The sequence below is a fragment of the Crocodylus porosus genome, unplaced genomic scaffold (assembly GCF_001723895.1).
Source record: "Crocodylus porosus isolate Cpor-Errol unplaced genomic scaffold, CroPor_comp1, whole genome shotgun sequence".
Classification (NCBI taxonomy): Eukaryota; Metazoa; Chordata; order Crocodylia; family Crocodylidae; genus Crocodylus; species Crocodylus porosus.
Window position 1 is genome coordinate 13,721,533 of NW_017728951.1, and position 23,182 is coordinate 13,744,714.

The 23,182-nt window shown below is 41.5% G+C and overlaps 1 long non-coding RNA gene across 2 annotated transcripts in view; it reads right to left on the bottom strand.

The window, feature by feature from the left end:
* Window positions 1–3,854: 3,854 nt before the first annotated feature.
* LOC109324283 overlaps window positions 3,855–23,182 on the bottom strand; it is a 24,339-nt gene continuing 5,011 nt past the window's right edge. The window contains exons 1-3 of one of the 2 annotated variants that reach the window (XR_002104895.1): window positions 10,109–11,280; window positions 6,009–6,123; window positions 3,855–4,129 (exon numbers count right to left, since the gene is read on the bottom strand). This is a non-coding gene — a long non-coding RNA (uncharacterized LOC109324283). Of the gene's footprint in view, window positions 4,130–6,008; window positions 6,124–10,108; window positions 11,281–23,182 lie in introns of those variants that run through there. The other variant, XR_002104896.1, reaches the window with a different exon arrangement.

Below are 23,182 nucleotides of genomic sequence, written 5' to 3' on the forward strand. Positions count from 1 at the left end.
CATATACCCAAAGAAGAGGCAGCTGAAAAGCTTCTCAGTGGAAAATAGCTAGGGGAAAAACTGAAACTTTCAATAGCAACTTCATTTTTGTTGATAATTTTTGAATGTTTTGAATGGCCTCCCAGTATAGTTACATCGATCAGACCTACACGAAAATACTCCACTTATTTAGGATCTCCTTTAACATATGCGACTGGGTGGCACGTCTGAGATGGGATACAAAGTCTTTCACCTCCAGCCCCCTTGGTGAAACCTAGCTCATGTTACTTGGGCTCAGAACATCATTACTTTAAGACTATGTTGTGACTCATGTGAAACAGGTTCTTAGCAAGTAGGTGTCCACATTGCAAAGGCTACCAGCAGGATGATGATTGTTTAATATCATACTGATGATGGCACAGAGTGAAAATCATTCAGCACGTTGAGGAGACAATAACAGGCCCTTGCCATGAAGATCTTAACATTGAGGTTAGATATTAAATGGCACGAAGCAAGATGGCTTTAACTGATTCTTGTGTTGGCAGTCCTGACCAAGTGACTTGCAAAAGAAACAATAAGGAGAGTGAAGTCCCATGCTTCAAATGTGACATGGAGTTTACTGGAAGGGGAATAGACGCAAGAAAAACTCACCTTGTTGCTGCTGCACCTGCACGGTAGGCCTGGTGCCTCAGGAACTGTCAAACTAGTATTTTATCATGAGTATTAACTTAACTTAAATTAACTTAAATTAACAATCAAATAATTGATGCAGCATCAAAAAAAAAAAAAAAATCCAATGTGAATTGAGAATTACCCCTTCTGCTGATAGGAAACCTGCACCATTTGAATGTTCTGCCAGAGATTTCAGCTTGGCCTAATTTAATCAAATATTCATGTAGAAAGGTTTTCCTCCTCCTGCTGAGATGGCAGCTGACACTGATCACTGAAAGCCTTTGACGGGGATGATAAGTGTCCTTGTTGAATCTTGTTTCTATTTCAACATCCCTTTTAGCAGCGTCTTTTCACACCTTTAGAGATCTACACTTTACCCCCATTATTGCTGTTCGGCAGCGCTTGGCTTTTGAAGTTCCAGCATCTCACAATAAGGGTGTTGCATGCATGTGTGTGTGTGTGTGTGTGTGTGTGTTAAATGCAGACCATATTCCCAAGGAGAAAATATGCTGCTCCTACTCTGACAATTTTGACATCACATGTAATAACATAGCATGACAACTTTTTGTACAGCTGACAAATGTGACACTTTTTAAGAGCAAAACATTTTTTAAAAAAATCATGCGTCATATTAATGCCCCTCTCCTATCTTGTTAGGATAGTTCCCCCTCATTATACAGACTCAAATTGTGTGCCTGAAAAATCTGATAAACTCCAGCACCTTACACATCTGCGACTGTCTAACTTGATTACTGTAGCTTAATTCTGCTTGATATCAATCAGCTCCGTACACAGTAAGATTAATTATTGCCGTCACTTTGTCAGTTATGTAATAGGAAGGCACAGATTCTGAATGACAGACGCAGATTTGTGGAGTGCTAGACAAAGCGTGAGCCTGCCTGTGCTTCTCCCCAGGGGAAGAAGATCCACAAAAGGTGAGCTGATCTGAGGATTCAAGTCCTCTCATGATTTGAGGTTCTCTATTGCATTCTAGTAGGCAGCCTCTACTTGTCGGCATCAGCGTTTAGTCCTATCTTTTCAATCCACATTCAAACCTCTGACAACTACATTTGTTCATTTGGGAGAAATGCCGCTGATAGTAACAAATATGCGAGGATGAGTGCTGAAAATAGTCGCTCCCAAATGTTTGTCCCGAAGAGACCTCTCGATTTTTACAGTTAGTTCCCAATTCTTTGTTGCCTTACCCCGTTAATAGTGTTTTATGTCCAGTGCAAGTTGGGTTTGGGATATGTCAGTATGGTAATGATATTTGTCTGCTTTCCCTGCTGTAAAACATCTCCACAAATAATTAGGAATGGGAAACTTCATGCTGGAATAAAGGCAGTTGAGCTGACTCCTGTTGCAGCTGTCCATCCCACAGCCTCTTGGCCAAAATTTCTTGGGCTGAGTGCAGACTGGGGGTGTCATAGAGCAGAATTTGTTGTGCTGATGCTTTCTTTGTACAGGATGCCTTAATGATCAGTGAAATAAGCTCCAGCAGCCTCATAGCTGCTGCGTGTAGTATTGGATCGTGGCTGGTACTGAATCAGGGAGCTGTGACAAGTTTCCTTTAGCTCTTTTCCCCCCCTCCCCACTTTCTACCTCCCACTGAGCAGAGCTTGGAAGAGGGGGAAAATTAGACTCACTCTTTTCATGCAGATTCACCACGAATTTCACACTCTACCACAAGAATAAATAAGGCGTCAGAGAACAAGAGCCAGCTTTCCCACTAAGCTTCCCTCTGCAGCCATTCAAACCAAGTTTGTCTTTCTGGGTCTGTTTCTCCTCCGCCTTGTGCCATTTGTGTGGTCATTTGAACCTGTGCAATGTGCTATTCGGTGCCCATAAGAGGGCGAGGATGTTGCCATTTCTGATTTGGTAGCACTTAACACCCCGGTGAACAGGTTTCACAGTGCAGGGGGTGAGGTAGTGGGACAGTGCAGTCCCTGATGTTGTTTTGTAAAGCGTGTGAGCACATTCAGTTCTCTCTAATAACAAAAGAAATAACTGTGGGCCTTTATCTGTGATTAAAATACTATGTACATTTATATGGAAATTAGATGTGGCCACACAGTTCCTGGCACACTGCCAATGTGCCTCTTCATCCTGCTACGGAGCTAGTTTAATGAGGGTGCCGTCTTGGAACTGGACTCCGAGCTGCTTTAAAAAATAGTTTGTGAGCCTTAGCAAGACTGCCCCATTGGGTCTAAGATGAGTTTTTGAGTGAGGTTCTGAAAAAAAGAAGCTAGAGATGAGCTTGACGGAAGACCCTGCATCTTTTCCCTCTTTAGAAAAAAAAAGTTTTACCTCTGCAAAGTATTTCTCAAATTAATCTCTAGATTTCGTGCTCTTGCACAAAATCTTGAGCGCAAATAGGATGGCCAGTTTAAATTATATGAACACTCGTAGTTTGGTTATCTGGCACCGACCAGAAAGTAGCCACAAATCCTGAAGTCTTACAAATGAATTATTGTATTGCAATAATGCCCCAAATGTGGCAGTCATTTGATATGTGTGGGGAAGAGATGGGCCCTGCTTATCCTTCAAGGTAGTCCTTGTGGGTGGAGCCTTCTGTCTTCATGGAGACCCATCAAAGTCCCAAGTGAAGACATCCGCCTTCATGAATCAGCTTGCAGGACACAGTCTTCCATTTTCCCTCAGGCAAAATTCTTACTTGCCTAACAAAAGACAGTAAACTGCCCCATTTTCTACCCTTTATTACAGGGGCTTTACTCATACTAATATTTTGCTTTACAGATATTTCTGCTGAAGTCAGTTGGAGCACTACACAGTACTATTCAGTGTGAGGAAGGCTGTTGGATTCTGGCTTCCTGGGCAGTCATTATATATTCTGATCACCTGCCTTAATAGGTTTTGTGTCAGATTGAGAGACCCAATGGGTTAACTCCATTTGCTTGACAGAATTTGAGCCTTATACCAACATATTGGATTTCTTTTTCCTATTACGTTTTAATGTGCTTTGCTACATTAAATCTCATTGGCATCACAGATGTAAATTGGGAAAAGAAAATGTCTGGGAAAGAGAGAGCCATGGGATGTTTGCTTTTGCTCACATGCAAATATAAAAGGTATTTTAAAAAATATTAAATGGAATCTTGTCACAGAAGAAATTTTCAGTGTGCCTCATTGTAATTCACAGGGATAGTCGTTTGCAGAAAAATCCATACCCAGGCAAACTGAAATCTGATATAAAATACTTTTTGATTTATCAGTAGCAGAATGGTGAAGTGAATACATTCTTGATGAGGGAATTGGGATACTTGGGTTTTATTCTAAACTTGATGATCTTGCATCTTGTTGAGCTCATTTGAGCCCAATAACTTCCTGCCTATGGCAGGGGACCGGACTTGATGATCTTGCAGGTCCCTTTTGGTCCTTTGATTGTATGACTCTGTACATGGCTTCAGCTGTGCATGACTTTGGCCATATAGATTCTCCATGCCTTGACTTTCCCCATCTAAAAAAGTGAAGATGATGTTTAGGAACCCACAGATAAAAACTGATAAGTAATATAAGGACTTTATTTATTTGTCCCTGCAAGAAACATGGTGCTGAAAAATTTGTGCTAGTGAAATAAATGATGTGTCATGCATAGCCCCTATTCCAATCTCTTAATATATGCTGCATATATCATTATGGTGGCAGGTGCGCTATTATTGACTCAGAGAGCAGCCTCCAATACATCACCTCCATGAGAGCCTGGTATTATGAGGACATTAATATAATACAATGATCCCTGGGATTGTTTATCACACTTCCCATTTAGAATGGCATTGATGGCATAGTCTACTGTTGATGGTAATGCCTGCCATACTGTGTAATTCACAATGTCCTTTTCCCAAACATTTCTTTCTTGATGTAATGCATTTAGAGAAAGTGAATGATGATAAACTGGAGGAATATATTTAACCTTAACTATTGTTAAGTGATCATTTTTTCCACTGTTTCAGCTGTCACTGGCCACTGTAGATACTTGCTAATGACGTCTGCTTTCAACATACACATGGTTGCTCCCTAAATCCATCGGGGGCAGTTATTCAGGGAGTCGGGCTGACATTCCCTATGGTAGTAAAGGGGCAGAGGGTGTCTGGAGAGAGGATGTGCAAGCTCTTAAAGATCAGCTAGCAAAATGCTAGCATCAGCAGCAGCAAACTCAGTCTGCCACTCTTCTCTGAAACTGTGCTTGAGAGACAGGGCGTGTGGACCAGGTGGACCGTGGTTTAGGGCTGGGGTTCTAGTTATTGGTTATTCATGGAGTGCTGCACCCCTCTGCCTTCAGGAATGGATCAGTGCTAATTGGGATGGCCAATCCTGGGGGCAAGCAGACTGGGACTCCTCCTGTCCCTGGGCAGCAAAACCCCCTGAGCAGCTGTGTTTGCGAGAGGGTCAAAAGACTGTGTTCATGGAAAGGGTGTGAGGGTATGGAATAACCTTAGCTTAGATTTCCTTTTCAATACATATGAAGGAAAACAACCTTTGGAGTCACTCTTTTCACCTGCTTCATGGTGTGGATTTATTTATAAAAAGACATTGACTTGCCCCTGCAGCCTCCTACTCGTGGAGGATCCTGTTGCACTCAGGTGAATAAGGGGATCAGGGTGAGGCCTTTGGTCAGAGAAGCTGGTACTCTCTCCGGTCTCCTATTGACCCAGAAAGCACCAGTTGCTGAGCTGGGGGTGCAGGGGCGGCGCGCTCTCTGGTGGACCTGGAAGTGGACTGGAAGTGCTTCTGGTCCACTTCTGGGTCTGGTGCTGAGTGCACTGGGGAGGCCCCTGCACTTCTGTGGGACTCTCCATGTGCCCCAGCATCACAGCATTCATGACCCGCCTGCTACCTAGAGGTATGTAGAAAAAGCATTTAAAGCTGTGTCTATATCCAAATTGCTGAATCTTTCTGAATCTTTCCGAACCAATTCGGAGGGTTCTGATTCGATTTGGCGAGATTAAAGTGTCCTCTGATTCAATTTGGATTCACCGAATCAGGCCAAATCTCTGCTGAATTGAATCAGCGACCAAAGCTTTGCACAGCCCTAGTATTTACTTGCCAGGAAGCAGAGGAGGTATATATCATACAGTAACCTGACTGGTGGATATTTGGAAATGGGTCTTTTTGTAAGGAACGGAAGATGAAAAGCTACAAATCAATAATCCTATGCTCCTTGTGATACTGTTTATTTGGCTCCATTTGTTTTTCTGGCATTTGTCCCATGTGGCTGGAAGTGCTGTTTCCTCTGATAATATCGGCAATTGATGTGTTATGCTTGTTGTATCACTGGGGGAAACCTGGCAATGACATGTCACTTGGATTCTGTTACTGTTTACTTAAAAAAACCCAACCTGTGCGAGTTCATTTTCATTTTCCAAATGCTGCAATGTTGCATTATCAACTGGGTTTCATTCTGGAATGATGCCATTCCTCAGAAGAAGGGACCAGCAAAGACTTAATAAATCACTGTTGACAAGCGGGTATAAACACTATTTTCACTGCACAAACTCTGACATTTCACTTGATACAAAATCTCTTTGAATTAACGTCATTGAGACCTGGCAGGTATGTTGCTGACCTTAGGAGACAAACAGGAGTAGGAAAAATAATAGTATCCATAGTCATAGCAAGGTGTTGCCATTTTAATCTTGAGCAGGATAATCCATAGCACAAATGGAAGCAATATGATGTCCTCGGTACATAAAGATTGGGATATGCAAAGCCACCTAGGAGATTTGGATGCCTGGATCCAATAAATTTAGTGGGAAATACAGGTCAAAATCTCAGCCTTGAAAAAGCTGTTAAAAGTGTGCACCTTATTTCTAATTGTGTTTTTCTCTTCATTCATTGACTGAAGTGACTGGATTTTGTCCCAAATTGTTGGGGGAAAAAAATCATAGCATGGGGGAAACAGAGTGGTAGGAGAGTGAACGTTTGGGAACATATTCTGTATGCTGTTGGTGCTAATGGGGAAAGCAGTGGATTAAAAAATGTGCGTTAAAAATGAAGTTTAAATGTATATTGATGACTATCCAATGATCCATCTTTCCTTTTCTTGTGGAAGTTGTAGCTGTTTAGTTAAGAACTAGTTTTTGAAGTGTGATTGAAAAGAAGGGAGAACAGGGTTTTTTCCCTCTAAAGGTCTTCTGAAAAGATATAACATTAATCCTGAAAAAAGAGAACTCATGCAGCAATTACTTTGAAGGATAACATGTCTGTCTTCTTCTGTGAAAATGTATCTCAGGCTCCCTCTCCATTATTACTAGCTGGAAAAGCAGATATAATTTTTGTCAAGATGCAACAAAAGGAAAAAAATGCAGAGATATTTTTGCATTTGTGATATTAAAGCAAAAAAATGTGTATGTCAGCATCTTTGGGGGGGTTGGTGGAAAGAAAGAGGGTAAGGGGAAAATAAAATCCTTTGTTTCACTTGCTTTTTGTGAAACTGAAATATGCATTTTTAGTTCTTTCCACAGTTACAAGAATATCAATTTTTCCTTTCTTATTCGAAAAAAGGTATATCAACAGGAGAGCTACTCTGCACTCTATCAAGTCCGTTTTGGTAAGAAAAGGGTAGGTTCTTCTTTGTGAAAATGTGAAGTCTCCTATAGCTTTCCCTGTCTAGCAGCTGCCTCAGAAGTGGACCTTTTAAATTTAATTCTCTCTGATCAGGAGGTGGCTCTGAACAAATCCAGTGCCCTCCCTAGCTGGATGCCAAGCTCCTGAAGGGAATACTTCTCTCTTCGAAATGAAGCCAGTTGGACTGTAATCAGGAGTAGCAGCTGCTGCTGCACATATTAGTTACTTACTCATTTTGAAAGATGAAGAACCAGATATGAAAATAAGTGGATAAAATGTAACTAATTGCCATTTTAGTCTTAGTGCCTACCGCACCATTTCAGATCAGAATAGTTAATTTGGTGTGCCAATGTCTGAAGTATCCCAAAACTTTACCATACTCCACATAATGAGCATACTCCCTCCATCCTGCTTCTCTGTTTTGTTGGTACTACTTACATTGTAAGCCTTGTGGGACAGAGCTACACTACATTCCAGTTTCAAGATGTGCACAGTAGATCAAGGTTGCCTTAATGGGTTGTTGCTGTCAGCTAGTAAGGATGCCTGGTCGCTTTGGCTGGTTCTTCATAGTTTCATAGTTGGTAGTGTTGGAAGGGACCGAAGTAGATCATCAAGTCTGACCACCTGCCATGGGCAGGAAAGGATGCTCGGGTCAAACAACCCTGGCTAGGTGATTGTCTAGCCTCCTTTTGAAGACCCCCAGGGTAGGAGCAAGCACCACTTCCCTTGGAAGTTGGTTCCAAATCCTTGTCATCCTGACTGTGAAGTAGTGCCTCCTGATACCTAATGAGGCTAGATATCATACCTAATGTAGAAAGATAATGAGATGTGGCCATCTTTTCTCTACCTGTCCAGCAGTAAGAGCTTCAGAAGTGGGGGACTGCAGCTCTAGACTCATCTCTCTCTGCAGGATTTTAGAAAGCATCTCCCACTTCCCAGGAAACTGCCCTATATGGGCTGGGAGACTCCACCTCACTTACTGAAGGTGGCCCGTTGGGCAGCTAAGAGTGAAAGATTCATAGGCTAGAAGGAAAGCAAGCAGATCTAAAACTTAACATACCAACACAGCATAGTTTACAATAAGGCACAGCATCCATCATTCCCTCTTGAACATAACTGTTAGGTTTCTGACCAATAGCCTTGTTGTAAGAGAACATGCCCAGCAAGTCAAAGATCTGGATTCTCAGTCCACCCTGTTTCTTTTATTGTGTTATGAAAATTAAAAAAGGACTTCTCATTTTAGGGACGCTGGAAACATTTAACATTATGAGCTTTTGTAGAGAGGGGTAGATTCTAGAGGCGAGATTTTATTCCATCAGTTAGGCACCTGTAGGTACTCTACGTAAGTAGAGTTATGTATCTAAGTGTGATTCTATTCCATCTAATTTGAGTCCCTGAAAAACAAGTCATAAAAAATGGATGGGTCCTCCTCTTCCTCACTGTTTTTTTTTGTGATGCAATCTTAAGAGTGTGTTACAAAAGTCAATGCATTACTTGATTTTCAGGGTGGAATAGAATTGCACTTAGATGCCTAATAGGCAGAATAGAATCTGGTCCTAGTAGTCTGAGCACTGCACAGGAGCGACAACAACTTGGAAAAAGGGAAAAATCTACAAAATATTGTTGACTTTTTTCCTACCCATCTACATGACTCCTGCCCTTTCAGCCTTCCAAGAGAAGATAATCTTCCAGTAGAAAGGGAAATCATTGGTGAGTCCAGAGATGACTGAAGAGGCCAATCCAAGATCTGCATGTTCAGCTGTAGATACAGCAAACAGTTCCAGAAGAAAGGAATGTGGTGTGGTGGGTAGCAGTGCTCTGTCCCTGCCTGCCCCACATCATTCTTGATGGGCAATTTGCTAGTTTCTTCATATTAGTCTTCTAGGTGCCTGTCATGGGATGGGGTCCCCAGGGATGGCTGTGATGCCTCTAGGGCTCCGTGACCATGCCAATCTTGCTGAATGGGCACCCATTTCCTCTCCTGCCACGTCTTGCTAGTAATTATAATAAATAGAGAGGCTGCTTTTGAATTTGTGTTTGGACACAGTCCTGATGGACCTCATTGAACCCTGTGGGTTCTTGGACTCTTTTTTGGGTCCAGCTCAAAATGGATGCCTCACAGGACACTGTCAGCCTTATGGGCTAGATGCGTGGCTCCAAAACGACCCCTTTACCATGCCCCAAGCCTCACAGATGGCATTCATAAATTGTCTCTCTGAGACCCTAGCCTAGCTCAGCCTCCAGTCATCACTGGGCTCTTCGTAGCCCTGTCTCTGTGCCCCCTGGCACTGGGGTCTGCTCACCCCCTTTGTTACTGTGTCCCACCTAGTGCTGGGGTCTCCACACTGTAGTGGGCCCCCAATAAGGCCTCCTTCTCCCCCAGTAGCTGCAGTCTGGTCCACCAGTTTATAAACAGCAACCAAAATGTGAGCCCCTGGGCTATAACATAATACAAGCAGTTCAGGATGTGTTCTGTCTCTTTAAAAGAGTCAAACTTCCCTCCCAGCACTAAGTGCCTTATAGGCCAGGGTACCTGGTGAGCTCCTGGAGACCTATTAGCTCTATAGGCAGTATATCAGGCTTCCATCAGCATCTCTGGGCAATTCTTGCCTGGAGGCTCCTTCCCCTGGCTGCTTGCTGCCAGAGAACTAACTCAGCCCTGGGGTATATATGTACCCAAGGCCCTGACTTCTTCCGATCAGCTGACCGGGTGCAGGTGCAGGCTAATTCCCTTGTTAGCTTGGTGCCATAGTAACCTGCACCTGTGGGGTTTCTGGCTGGCTCTTAGGGCCCTCTCCCTGTCTGGCTCTTAGGGCCCTAGGCAGTTTTCTTTAGTGCCCTGCAACAGTGTCCTTGAATCTCTTTTGCCTACCTCTGTAGTGGTAACCAAAGTGAGCTGGAGTGCAGGACCCATTTCAGGAGCTGGTGTCTGTGTCCTGTCCAACTAAGCTCGTGCTGTATGAACATGGCTTCGATGCTGGTGGTATTTACTTGAGCCAGAATGCTGCCTTTTGTTCTGCTGTCCTTCCAGTTCATATAGAGGATTGACATTGAGTCCAAAACTTCTGGTGGGCATCCAAATCTCATCAGGATCTTCCACAGGACCTCTCTGTTGACTGAATCAAAGGCCTTAGGTCAGTGAAGGCCATGAGAAGGTCTCTTTATTATTCATGTATTATTCATGGCACTTCTTCTGCAGCTGTCTAACAACAGAGATCATGTCTCTGAGTGGTTTGAAGCTACTTTGGGACTTGGGTAAAATCTCCTTGGTGAAAGGAGTGACTCTATTGAGGAATGTAGGCAAGAATCTTCCCTGCTATGGATAGGAATGCAAGGCCATAGAAACTGTTGCAATCCAATCTTTCTTCTTTCTAGAACATGGCTACAATCCTGACATCTCTCAAGGCACTGGCAATTTGTTCATATTTTTAGATTTTTAGAATAGTGGTTTGGAGTTGGTAAGGGAGCTTTTTTCTCCACCATGCATATACATTTCAGCTGGTATTCCATCAAGACCACAGGCTTTGTTGTTCTTCATCCACTCTATGGCTTTCAAGGCCTCTTGGTAGGTTGGTGGATCTGTAAGGTAGTCCTTAATGAGGTGTTGTGGAATGGCTTTGGTGGTATTAATTTTGATAGTAGAGTATCAGTTCAAAAGCTCTTGGAGGGTTACTTCCACCATGTGTTGATGGTAGAACTGTCTTTAAGAAGTGTTGTTCCATCCTAAGACCTCAGAGGGACAGCTCTTTGTGTGCTTGGCCTTTGATCGCACTGAAGAAACTATGCTGTTGCGTGATGTCTGATGATGACTGTTGTATGTTGTTTGCTGGTCAGTGGAAGACAAAGGGTCATGAGGTGCTTGTTGACATTCTGGTCTCTGAGTAACAATCTTGGATTAGGTAGCTAGATTGTCAAGTAGGTGTACTGGGAGCCAGAATCAACAGAAATCTAAGCCTATACCATGTGTGGCTTTGAACTTCTGCCTTAGTTTCACCTGTATCTGAAAGCAAAAGAATTACTTGCCTCTTGTTGTATGTTGAGGGTTAATTTCTTTTTATGAAGTTGTTTTGAAATTTTTGACCCTTACTGTGTAAGTTCCAAATTCAGCTAAGCATGTATGAACATGTAAAAATAAAAGTAGTCTCATCATAATCATCCTCTGGATGAATTTGGCCAAGTTTGGCTCATTCTATGAGTAGACTGGGTAAACATATGCATCGGCCTGTATCTGGAGAATCTTTCTTGCTCCCAAGTGAAAACAGTCATTAAAATATGGGTCTGAAAGTGCACACAGCAAGTAGCTGGGGGTAGATGGATTGAGTTTGGTGGTTGGGAGGAGCATTATGGTTGATGCCTAAAGCAGTCAGAGGAATTGCAGAATACATGCTTCAGCAGCAAATGCCCTGCTTTCTCTATATTTTACAAATTGGAGCTTTCCTTCTTATACCAAGGAAAAGGAGATGGGAATCAGGCCATTTTACTTTGTTCTTCTCAGGAGATTTTTTAAAAAACATTTGCTTATACAAATAATCCAGGAGGAACTTAGGGACAGTCTCGTATTTGAAGCCATTCCAAGTGACTGGCCACAGGCTGCTTCTGTTAAGTAAATAGTTTATTAAGTGCTTGCCTGAATTATGTGAAGGAAATTAAATGCATAATAGTGATTTTTTTTTTTTTGCATGGCAGTTACCTTATTTTATAAAGCAGCAGGAATCTCACTTGCACAGTATGATACTTTACATTTCACCTCAATGGAAAATACTTTAAGAAAAACACATTAGCAATAATTAGATTTTATTCAGATTTCCTGCTATTACAGTAACCAGCCGTACTTTTTCTGTGTACACACTTTATCAGATGGAACTGTTTTAATTTCAAATGTTCTAATTTCTTATTTCAAACAATCAATTGTACTTATGGAAAACGTTTTGTTTACTGTATTTTTCTAAATATGCAATCAGGTAAATAAGGTTATGGTACAGATTTTTTCTTGGTTTGCCTTCACATGATTTTTCCATTTATTTTCATATTTTGGAATTTCATATTTTCTATTTATTTTCATATTTCATTTCATTTTTGTCACCATAATAGAAATGTGAGATGGTCAGAGTCTGGAAAAAAAGATTTAGGTGGATGGATGGGTAGGTTGGACTGAATCTTTGAATGTTGCCCAGAAAAAAAATCTGCAAGACTTCCACTCCTAGATAGGAGAACCTAGGCTTGGAGATGCTGTCCAGGTTTCAGGTATGAGTGCCAGGCAGGGTGCTGCTGCTGTTCTCAGTGAAAGGAGGTAATGGGGAAGGGATGAGAGGGAAAACTAAGAACTTCCTCTTATCCATGTGGAGGTGGAGCTGATGGGTAGGCACCCACAGAGTAATGTAGGAGAGGTGGAGTGATATTTTTAGTTTGGCTAAAAGAGATGTGTTAGGTGTGGAGAAGCACATCTGTAAGTTATCCTCATAGCAATGGCAGTTGACTTTGCATTTGTAGATGGGATTAGTAAAATATAAGAGCAGAGGGAGAAGAGAAGGGGACTGGGGACAGAGCCACGTAGAAAAGAGGCCCTTGCAAACTAGAACCATAGGGATACGACTGGATTGCTAGGAGGAAAACCAGGTGAAAACAGTCATGGAAGGGGGGTCACTGTTGCAATCAGAGTGCAATTTATGGTGTCAAAAGTAGCTGACAGGTTGAAGAACTTGAGGATGGTTCTGAGATTTGGTGAAAAAAGGGTCATTAGAGACTTTGGAGAGAGCAGTTTCAGCTGAATGCAAGAGGCGGAAGCCTGATTCTTTTTTTTTTATGCGTCTTTGCTCTGAAAGTATAGTGGAAAAATTATTCTGGCATTTACTGTTGCTATTTTTTTTCTAAGAGTGTATCTGTATAATATCTTGCATTTGTGTTAATTCCTTTCATCCTACAGCACTTTTCAAACAGGACACTAGTGCAGCCAGCTACATTTTTGGACTGGATCGTAGCAAACATTGAGCAGTATAAATACTAAATTGACACTGGAGCAGGAAATCACATACAATGTTTATGATTAGTTTAAAGAGACTGGAAATAAAACCTGATTCTGAGACCCAGGCTCACCAACACTGAGGCTTCTTGAAAGGGAACATATGATGTGATTAATATTTCCTCTCTCTGGTTTGTGCATGGAATAAAAGAGAGTAAGGACTCAAACTTCAAACCTAGATGTGAAAAAGCTCCACTTTTTTCTTACTGCCTGCCAGCTTGAGGTATCCACTGATGCTCAATTATGGAGGAGGAATCTCACACAACTTGTATTTTCAGAGAAAGTATCTATAGCAGAAAACTTGATGTGCAGTTCATACAAACCCAGGCCATTGTAACAGTTGCTGAGCAGCTGGGCATTTTGCACAAAAATGATAAGTGTTTGCAAAATATGTACCATAAAACTCTCTCTAATTGATTGGAATTGTCCTTAAACGACCTACTCTTGAAACAACTGAAAAGTTACATGGGGCTGAACATGTATGGTGTTGCTCAAGATAGACACCCTGGACACATTCCCATATGCAGGCATGCTTGTTTGTTGCAGCACAAGTAAGCAGTGGCACAAATTTGTGCCACTGCTTTTTGCTGCTGCACATGCCCCTGCACATGGGGTTTGCTGTGGAGCAAAATGCTGTGCTTCGGGGAAACTGCCATTGCCCTATTGCTCCAGACTCTTGGTGGTGGAGGGGCTGGGGGACACCTAAAGCAGTGGGAACACTCTGGCCACCAGCCAGAGCATCTCCCTGGAGGACCCAGCCTCCAGTTGCTCCAGTGCAGGCTCCTAGAATATGTGCCACACTGCTTCTTCTTTGCAGTGTTCTTTTTTTTTTTTTTTTTTTTTTATATCAGGAGTTCCTGGTATCAAATTTTGGCACCACACTGCACATTTGCAGCATAGAAAATGCTTGCTCATGGGTTGCGTGTGGTTTGTGGCACCTCAGACAGTTTGGATGCTCTGCAAACTGCATGTGAGCACTTGTCTGAATATGCCCCATGAGTGTACTTTTGTGAGATAAGGAGCAAAAGGTGACTCCATAATGTGCTACAGTTTCTCCCGTTCTTTTTAAAAATTGTATAATTTAAATTTTAAACGTGTCCCCATGCTTTTTGCTCAGAGGCCATTGGCACTGGGTATGTGGGGGCCTGAGGGCCCTGGCCCCCCTCAGGAAGATGGCTGTCAGGGCCCAAACCTGAGAATTATGTAATATTTCTATATTATTTCTATATTGTTTTATGTTGTGAAAGATGGATTAATTTGATAATTAATTTAATATGTTGAGGATGCTGGAAGTAAGGTGACATGCTTAGGAATGATGACTGAGTTCCTAAGCTATTACTAGGGATCCGGGTTTTTGGTTCGCTGTGGAAAAATGTATTTTCTTCTTTAATGGGGAAAAAAGTGGATTTTCTCTTTTAAAGGAGAAAAACATGGGAAGCTGTGGGTTTCCCCTTGCAGCCTGAAAGGGGCTGCTTGGGACTGCGGGGAACAGGGAGAGCGATCAGAGGCAGGAGGTGCCATAAGCATGTGTGCATGCACATGTACATGGCAGCCAAGCAGTTCCTACAGCTCCCTCCAGGTAAGTCTATGGGGCGGCGGCGGGGGGGAGGGGGCACAGGTGATGTGGCAGAGAGGCCATGCCCCCTGAGACTTCTGTGCCCACAGTGGGGTGCAGGGCTGCAGCCAGCCCAGCCACCATGGCTGCTTAGGTGAGGTGCAGGAGCAGCAGTGGTGCAGAGCTGTGTCCCCACTGCTGCCGGGTGGACATGGGGTGCCTCACCTTGGCAGACATGGCAGCATGGTGGTCTCACCTGCTGGGCTGTGGAGCTGGCTGCTGCCCGCAGCTGGTCCGACTTGGCTGCAGCCCTGTGCCCTGCTGCAGGCACAGAAATCTCAAGGGGCATGTGCCCCCCCACCCCTCCGCTGTGTCACCTGTGCCCCCTCCTACCCCTCTATGTCCACACCCACCCTGTTCCCCACAAACTAGATAGCTAAGGGCAGAGGGAGCAGGTCAGGGGTGAGGGGCACCAGCAGGGCTGGTGGGGCCTGGTGGGTCAGGAGTGTGGGGAACCAGCCAGGCCAAGGGGCTGTGGGTTGGGAGTGAGGGGCATCCTTTTAAACCTCTTATTTCAGTTCTTTTTGAGTTGTATTTATATTGGAAGGTTGCTGTTGTTATTGTGGTTATTGTGGAAAGGTTAAATGTATTTTTAAAAAGTAACTTAAATATGGGTACAGACTTGATGATTGTTGTTGTTGTTACCATCTAGAGTGAACTTTTGTTTATGGCCAGTATAAAAGAAAGTTCTTTTAATTTGTTGTTTGCTTCTGGGGACGGTTTGGGGGGTGAGTAGAAATGGCAGTTAAAAAATAATATGACTTCCCATTTTATTATCTTTTCTTGATGAACATAAGCCCGTTGGGATTGAATAGCAAGCCAATTTCATTTCAGTAATACTCACATTGTTAACATACTGTCTCAGACCAATTTTGGGATGACACGATAGGTTGCTGATATGCTTGGGTGCAAACATTTTCTTGTCATTTAAGTCATGTAATTATTCAGCTTGTGTGTTTTGGTATATCAGGCTTTTTGTTGCAATTTGCATTGTTCATGTTCTTCTATTAAGTATTTTTTCCCAGCCTGGAGTCTTCTGTGGTGCAGAAGCACCACAAATCACATACAGAATTCATGAATGAAGTTCATGGATCACTCTGTTTCTTCTGGACTTCATTGTTCAGTGCTCCAGAACGAAACATATTGATTTACTACCATTATACTTGATCTTACACTTGAAATACGTCAAATGTCTTTAATCAAAGAAACTTTCCACATGTCCATCATCTTAGGGCCCCACCCCGGGCAAAAATAAAAGTTGGTGCCTATGTCAGAGGCCAAGATTGCTCTGCTTTAACTCTGTAGTTGAATGATGATGTCGGCTGTAGTGGTAAAGTGTAGTTTAGCTTTAGTGGATTTTGCTGCTGTTTACACTTAGTTTGCCCTGGAAGATGAAACCTGATGACTCAGTTTCACTGTTTAGTCCTCTTGAGTCACCACAACACTGCTTTTCCAAGCGTTTGCATGGGGAAAGGATGAATTGTTTTATTGGTAAAAAACCAAATACTAACTACTTTGTGCTGGGCTTCTATAACCTTGGAAAATCAGAGAAAAAAAATCTCTCAAACTTTTGGCTGAATTTTTTTTACAGTACCCCTTTAAATGAATACTTTATTAGGTGAGAAAAGCTTATTCTCAGCAGTGTTACTCCAAATGCTTTCAGCATTTTTCTTTGTATAATTTCAGTTTTGCTTTGGCACCCAAAATCTGTTTATACCTTAACTGGCAGATAGAAAGCAGAAAGAAAGAAAAATTGAAAAATCAAGCAACTAAATCCACTATGAAAAGTACTGAGAGACTCCCAGAAAGAATATTTAACCTAATTTATTCCATTCATTAAACCTTATTTTACTGGAATGGAAGTTGTTTGTTAGGAACTTATGTGTGGGCTCCAAATAAGAAACTGTGAGAAAGTAATGAAATACTTAAAGGTACAAGAAACATACTGTGTTTCTGAGAAGGCTAGGGTTTCTCTTTTCTTTTGCTTTTAGTCAAGAAGGACTTGCATGATAAATGGTGTGCTTTTAGAAATCTTGCAATAGACTGGACACACAAATGAAGGTTTAGTAATGGTGAGAGATTACCAGGAGATAATGGAGCAAGTCAAATTAGAAAACATGATGAAACAGCACAAAATTTACATATTGTTTGGGTTATCTCCTTTGCATTCATAAGACCATGGCCATCTTGATGTTCGTAGCATAATTATACAGCATAAAAGTGTGCTCCTGGTTTCCAGCTGCTAATGACTTATGCAGCACTAGCCAACCCAGTGGTCACCATAGTGAGCTGTATCTATGTCTAATGTAATGCCATGAAAAATCATGTCATTTCAAATTTTGAAATGTTATCTGTGGTATATTGTCATGTAAGCCCTACTGGGATTCTCATGAAAAGCCTAAATGTGTGATAGGAACCAAAATGATATATATAGGTTGGCTTCGATGAAAATAAATTGGTGCCAGTTCAGCTCCTCTGGAACACAGGTGGTGCATATTATGCAGTGAAATCAGGCCAACTCATTTTGATCAGGCCGGGGTGAGCTGAAGCCAAGCTTCTGACAGGCAGCTAGCCTTTCAGAATGGAAATCTGAATGAGAAACCTACAGCAGACTGGGTTTAAAGCCATGGATTTAAATGAAGTGTGTATGCCGGTTGCATAATGTAACAATTTTAATTTTGTGTAAAGATGTTCCATTTCAGTCGTGAAACGTAAAGGCCCCCTGGTGGCAATGCCAGCTAACGGAAAATACCAAGCATGCTTTAGGCTCATCTAGTAAGGCATCACTGTCACCACATGTGAGTTCCTGATTTCATTAAATATTTAAACATGTTTTAACTTCCAACATGCTATCAGCCCTACTTGATCTTGTTTTCAAAGAGTACACGATAAAGGACAGTCACTTTATCTAATCAAGCTGAAGCCGAGAAGGACACTGGAGCTCTGAACAATACACTGGCTTTTCAAAATATGCCTATATATATTTCAAACTTGGGCTCAGCCCAGAACCTTTTAGAAGCAAGAAGCATTCCCTGGTAACTTCCTTGATTTCTGTACTTCCATAATTCATAAGCACTGATGTTCGTTCACAAGGTACCTTTGCACTTGAGTTTTTCAGTTATTTTTGGTAGGCGCTCAGATGCTTTTATAATGCCTTGAACAGGCCTTTTCCAATGAGCATACATTAGCCCAGAGTTGCGGAGAGGCAATTGCTGTAACTTTTAAGATCTGCAGCAATGGATAATGTGTGCATAAAGTGGCAGAAGGTAAGAAGATTCATTTTGTAAGAAACCATTAAGGTAAAATTAACAGTGAATTAAACAATAAAATGTATTAATTATTCATCTGGTGCAAAGCTCCTATGATAGCAACATATGGGACTGAATGGACTGTATAGTACAATGGTATACAGGAGGAGTGCTTCGCTGTGATAGGAACAGCAGAGGATGCAACTAATTACTGGCAACCAGAATTTGTATTGCATAATAAATGACCTCTCTCTGTTCCTCCTGCCACTTGAAGCTCTAATCCTAAAAGCTCCATGTTGCCACTGTAACATTGCCACTGCTCACGACTTCTGCCGACACAGATGTGTCCATCTGGGATCACCACTGAATGACAGAGCTATGCTGGCAGAAGTCCACAGTGTAGACAGAGCCTTGGGAACAGAGATATGCAAAACTAAATTCAAAGTTTTCCCTCAAAAGGAAAAATATCAAGATTAATAAAACTGTCTGATAGAAAATGCTTTTTTGCCCTTGCAATGAAACCACGGGGCCAATAATTTGAATATAAGAAATGCTATATAATGCCAAGGACTCTGAAAAATCAGGTCCTGGGCATCTCAAATTGATTGTCCAAAACGACTGAATACTTTTGACCCTTATTTCTCTGCACATCAGTTCTCTGCCTGTAAAATGGGTTGTTGTGCCCTCATCTCACAGGTTATTGTGAAAATAAATTGATATTAGTAAAGCAGTCACGTACTGCCATGAATACCACAGCAAAGCCTATGAGGAAATAAATAATTCTGTCTTCATAGCAGAGGGTAGATACTGTAGAATAAAAAGAGACTCAGGGCCACTCAGTGAGCAATGAAGAGAAAGAATAATGAGTGTACACGTTAAATTAGCACAGCCATTTTGTACATTGAATGAAATGGATTGGTGGAAAAAATAAGGGGTCATATAATCAAAAATGGTATCACAGGTACCCACTCCCAGACAACAGATTCACTCTACCATTTCCTAACTTTTGAGTGCTTGGCTTTGTAACCTTAATGTATTTTAAATGTATAATTTTGTATGTTTAAGTCTTTCACTCACACGTTTATTCTCACACCTAATATGAAGGATTTCACCTGAATTTGTCGGTTCGGGTATTGACCCCAAATTAACTAGTGGCCTGTATGAAACAACTTTAAGTATTATACATGCGATCCAATGTTCATATCATCAGCACTGTAGTATCTGGGATCCCTTGGAAGACATTTTACTGGTAGTTAGCATGAAGGGTGAAGACTGAATGGACATGAAGACTGAATTCCTAACACTCTTTTAGCAAGTTGTGAATGCACTTGAAGACTAAATGATACTTTGACCTTAAAGGAATTCTGCCTGGAAAATGAAAGCACACTCTTGGGATGTAGTGTAGGGAGAGATGTGGGCATTGCTGTTCATTTATTTATTTATGGTGAATAAACCAACAAATACATTTTATGGTCATTGTAGCACCTTCATGAACACTCCAGAGAAAGCTACGATTATAATAATCCCTTTCCTTCTTTAAAATGACGTGTTACTATGTGCCCAAAGATGGGGAGAAAAAGTAGCTGTAATGAAAGCACAGCATAGCAGGGATCATTTTACTTGGTAAGGAAAATAGCATGTGGGTGGTCTGAATCTTGGAAAAACATGTGCTGACACGACTAAAATCTCTACTTTCATCTCGAAAATAACATTTGGAATATCTTTAAGCCTTTTATCACAGCTAGAGGAACCTGACACTTGCTTATATTACCAGGTTATATACAGAAACTGCATCACACCGTAATGTAACATAGCAGATATGGTAGGCCTGTAAGGTTGTATAGGAAGGCTATGTAGGTTTTTATTTCTGACAAACATAGCATTATTAAGTTGTTCATCATAGACCAAAAAAAAAGATTTCTTCTGTCAATAGAGGCATATTTTCAAAGACATATTGCAGAAAAAAAAACAGATGGAAGTGACTTTAAGAAGAAAAAGATGAATTATTTACTAATGACTAGAATTTTTCAAGAGGTGTTGTCTCTACACATCATCTCCCTGCAGCTGTACGTTCACCTCTGTTGCTTGAGCTTGGAGAGCTTTTTTGTCTTGAGCTTGCTGTACAGTTACCACTTAGCCCCCCATCCCTCTATGTGCTCTAGATTGAGGGGATAAATGGCAGCATACACTTCCTGTTCCTCAGTTTCCTTTAAACCATGCTAGTTCTTTGATCACTGGGAATTACTCCGTTAGGAGAATCTCTAGCAAGCCTTTATGGATGGTTTCCATCCATTTCTACCAAAAAATGGATGTCTGAGAGACTCCAGCTAGGCTACTGCCCACTCAGTTAATTTTGAAACCTTCCTTAAATAAGCAAAGTTGAATACCATTTTTTTAAACAATCCAGGAATGTTTTTCCTTTCCTTTCGTTTGGTATTCTGTGGGTTCCAGGATATGCAGGGGGCAATATTCAGTGTTTTGTCTTAAATAATTTGCGGTGTAATAATTTGATCTGCTGTGATATATTCTAGCCCTTTGGTGTGCACTCAAACATCCATTCCTAGCTACATTCTTGGTTCCTGTTCAGACTGGAGCGCAACGGGAGCAGAACAAGACAAAGGATCTGCTTCACTGCATTTCCAGATATGTGCATGAGGATGCAGATTTAATGAGGAGCCTTCTGTCTGAACAGCTCATATCTTCCTGCCTCTCGGGCAGGGGGCTGGACTCGATCTTCCGAGGTCCCTTCCAGTCCTAATGTCTATGAAGTCTAATCTTGACTGTTTAATTTTTGAGTTCTCAGTATGTGGGTTGAAAAATTTCCAGAAATGTTCATGAAGGGTATAAACAGATGTTGTCTTTGGATGAGAATCATCTATTCTGTATCATGTATCCTGGCACAGCTGATCTGCTTCATTGGTGTCTACTGACATTGCCTTGTAGGGTCGGGCGCCTGAAGCTCCCAGGGTTTTAGGAGCCTAATCTGGTGTCCCTGGCGCTGTGCCTCAATCTGTGGTACATGTCTGCAAAGGCATAAGGACAATGTTTGTTCGCAGTCAGAGCATGGGGAAGCTGGGAAGTGGGGATATAAACTTCTTAAATATTTATCATGTGAAAAACTTTCGCCAGCTGAGTTATTCCACTGAAGTCAATAGTACTGCTCACATAGACTCCAAGGACAAATTATAGATTTCATGTTGAATAGTCCTTCAAGCAAAGACTTTCTCCTTCCAGGTGAGTATACTAACCTAACTGCTGAACAGAGCATTCCAAAGACTGCAGTGGAAGTACTTATGCAAAGAACTAGGCATGTACATAATCATTTACAAAATAAGGGGCGCAGATGTGTTTTTTATCTGCGGCTACTTGGCTTGACACCTGTGTAACCAGACTGCTGTCGACAATAGTTTCTGAGTGCAGCAATTTCAAATTCTCAACCATTCAGTTTAACTGTCTCCATACTTACACTGATTCAGAACCAAACTACCAAATTCCTGCTCATTCCAACTTTTCAGTATGATCAGAAATAACGTAATAGCACACTATATGAAGCCTTTTGCACATTTATAAATTTGAGTTTTAAAAGTGTTTAAATCAAGTTTCTTCCAAGTTGGCTTGTTTCCCCGCTCTGCATGAATTATACAAATCTAAGTTTATTGTTACTACTTACAGCCGTTATCAAGACACAATACAGTTGATGAGAACCTGGAAGCAGGTGTGCATGCACGTGTGTGTTTAAGTGTAAGTCAAGTGACAGGGCCAATTATGCTCAGACTTTCTGAACATACACAACTGTGACCTGAGCCTGAGTTGAAGTAAGAAAAACTTCATTCCAAAAGGAATTTATTTAGAAAGATAATAGTGCAAAAAAGCAACTAGGATGTTACAATGGAATTCAGAAGTCAGTTTTAAAAACGGTAGGCACTGCTGCATGAAGTGTATATGATAGACTAATCCCATTATGAAATCCTTGCGTGAAAGCAGGCCACTTAGCCTGTGCCTCAGTTTTCTCACCATTTGGATAGGGTTGGTACCGATTTATTTCATAGATTTTATATGTGGCTAAATTACTGCTAACGGTTATTACTACTAGTTTGTGTTAAAACAATAATGTGATAAAACAACTGTAAAACAGACATATTCCTTTGTATTAGTGAATGTACAATATTAGAAGTGAGGAAATAAATCATATGATTAATTATGATGTGAAATAAGGGTTTACAATAGGGACTGGAACTCATTCTTAGCCATTATTATTATTGCCTCTTCAACTGTGACATGATCACAAATCACTCAGATTATTCCAATATTGCTAACAGAAAATAGAATTATAAATCTTACGCACATTTAAATTTACTTCTTGGACTGATACTGTTGGGAAAATAATATATTTGAAGTGTGTATAAAAACTCAGTTCTGGAATAACTGATTGATTGTGAATTAAGTATGACTCACTCTGACATCAGTGTATTAAATAAAACAATTGAGGATCAAATGAATGAGCAACAGTGTGCCCTCAGTTTTCAACTATGGCTAAAGGGTTGTGAGCTCAGCTCCAGATGTGACACAAAATTGCTCTTGCCTTTCTCCATTTAGGGCAGTCCTGGTGGTACATCAATCCTGGTTATGGCAGCCAAGAATCACTAGGGTACAAGTACTCATAGAAGGCAGAGTAGATTTGCAACTTATAGACTAATCAGTGTGTGTATGGGTGCAAGAGTGAATGTGTGTTTGTTTCTATAGCAAGCTGTTGTGGGCTGAAATTCACTTCATTAGATGCTATAAAAGAATGGGCATAAACCTGTGTATAAGGAGAGGGAAATTTGAATACATAAGCAGAGAAGGGAAGCACAGAGAGGAGAGGTGGGAGAGGCAACATATAAGCAACACACTTGATGGGACAAAGGAGTCACAAAAACTAATCCAGGTAATGGGCTAAGAATCCATAGTCCCTGTTTAAACCATACTTCATAGTTTCTAGGGTCGGAAGGGACCTGAGCAGATCATTGAGTCTGACCCCCTGCCATGGCAGGAAAGAGTACTGGGGTCAAACGACCCCAGCAA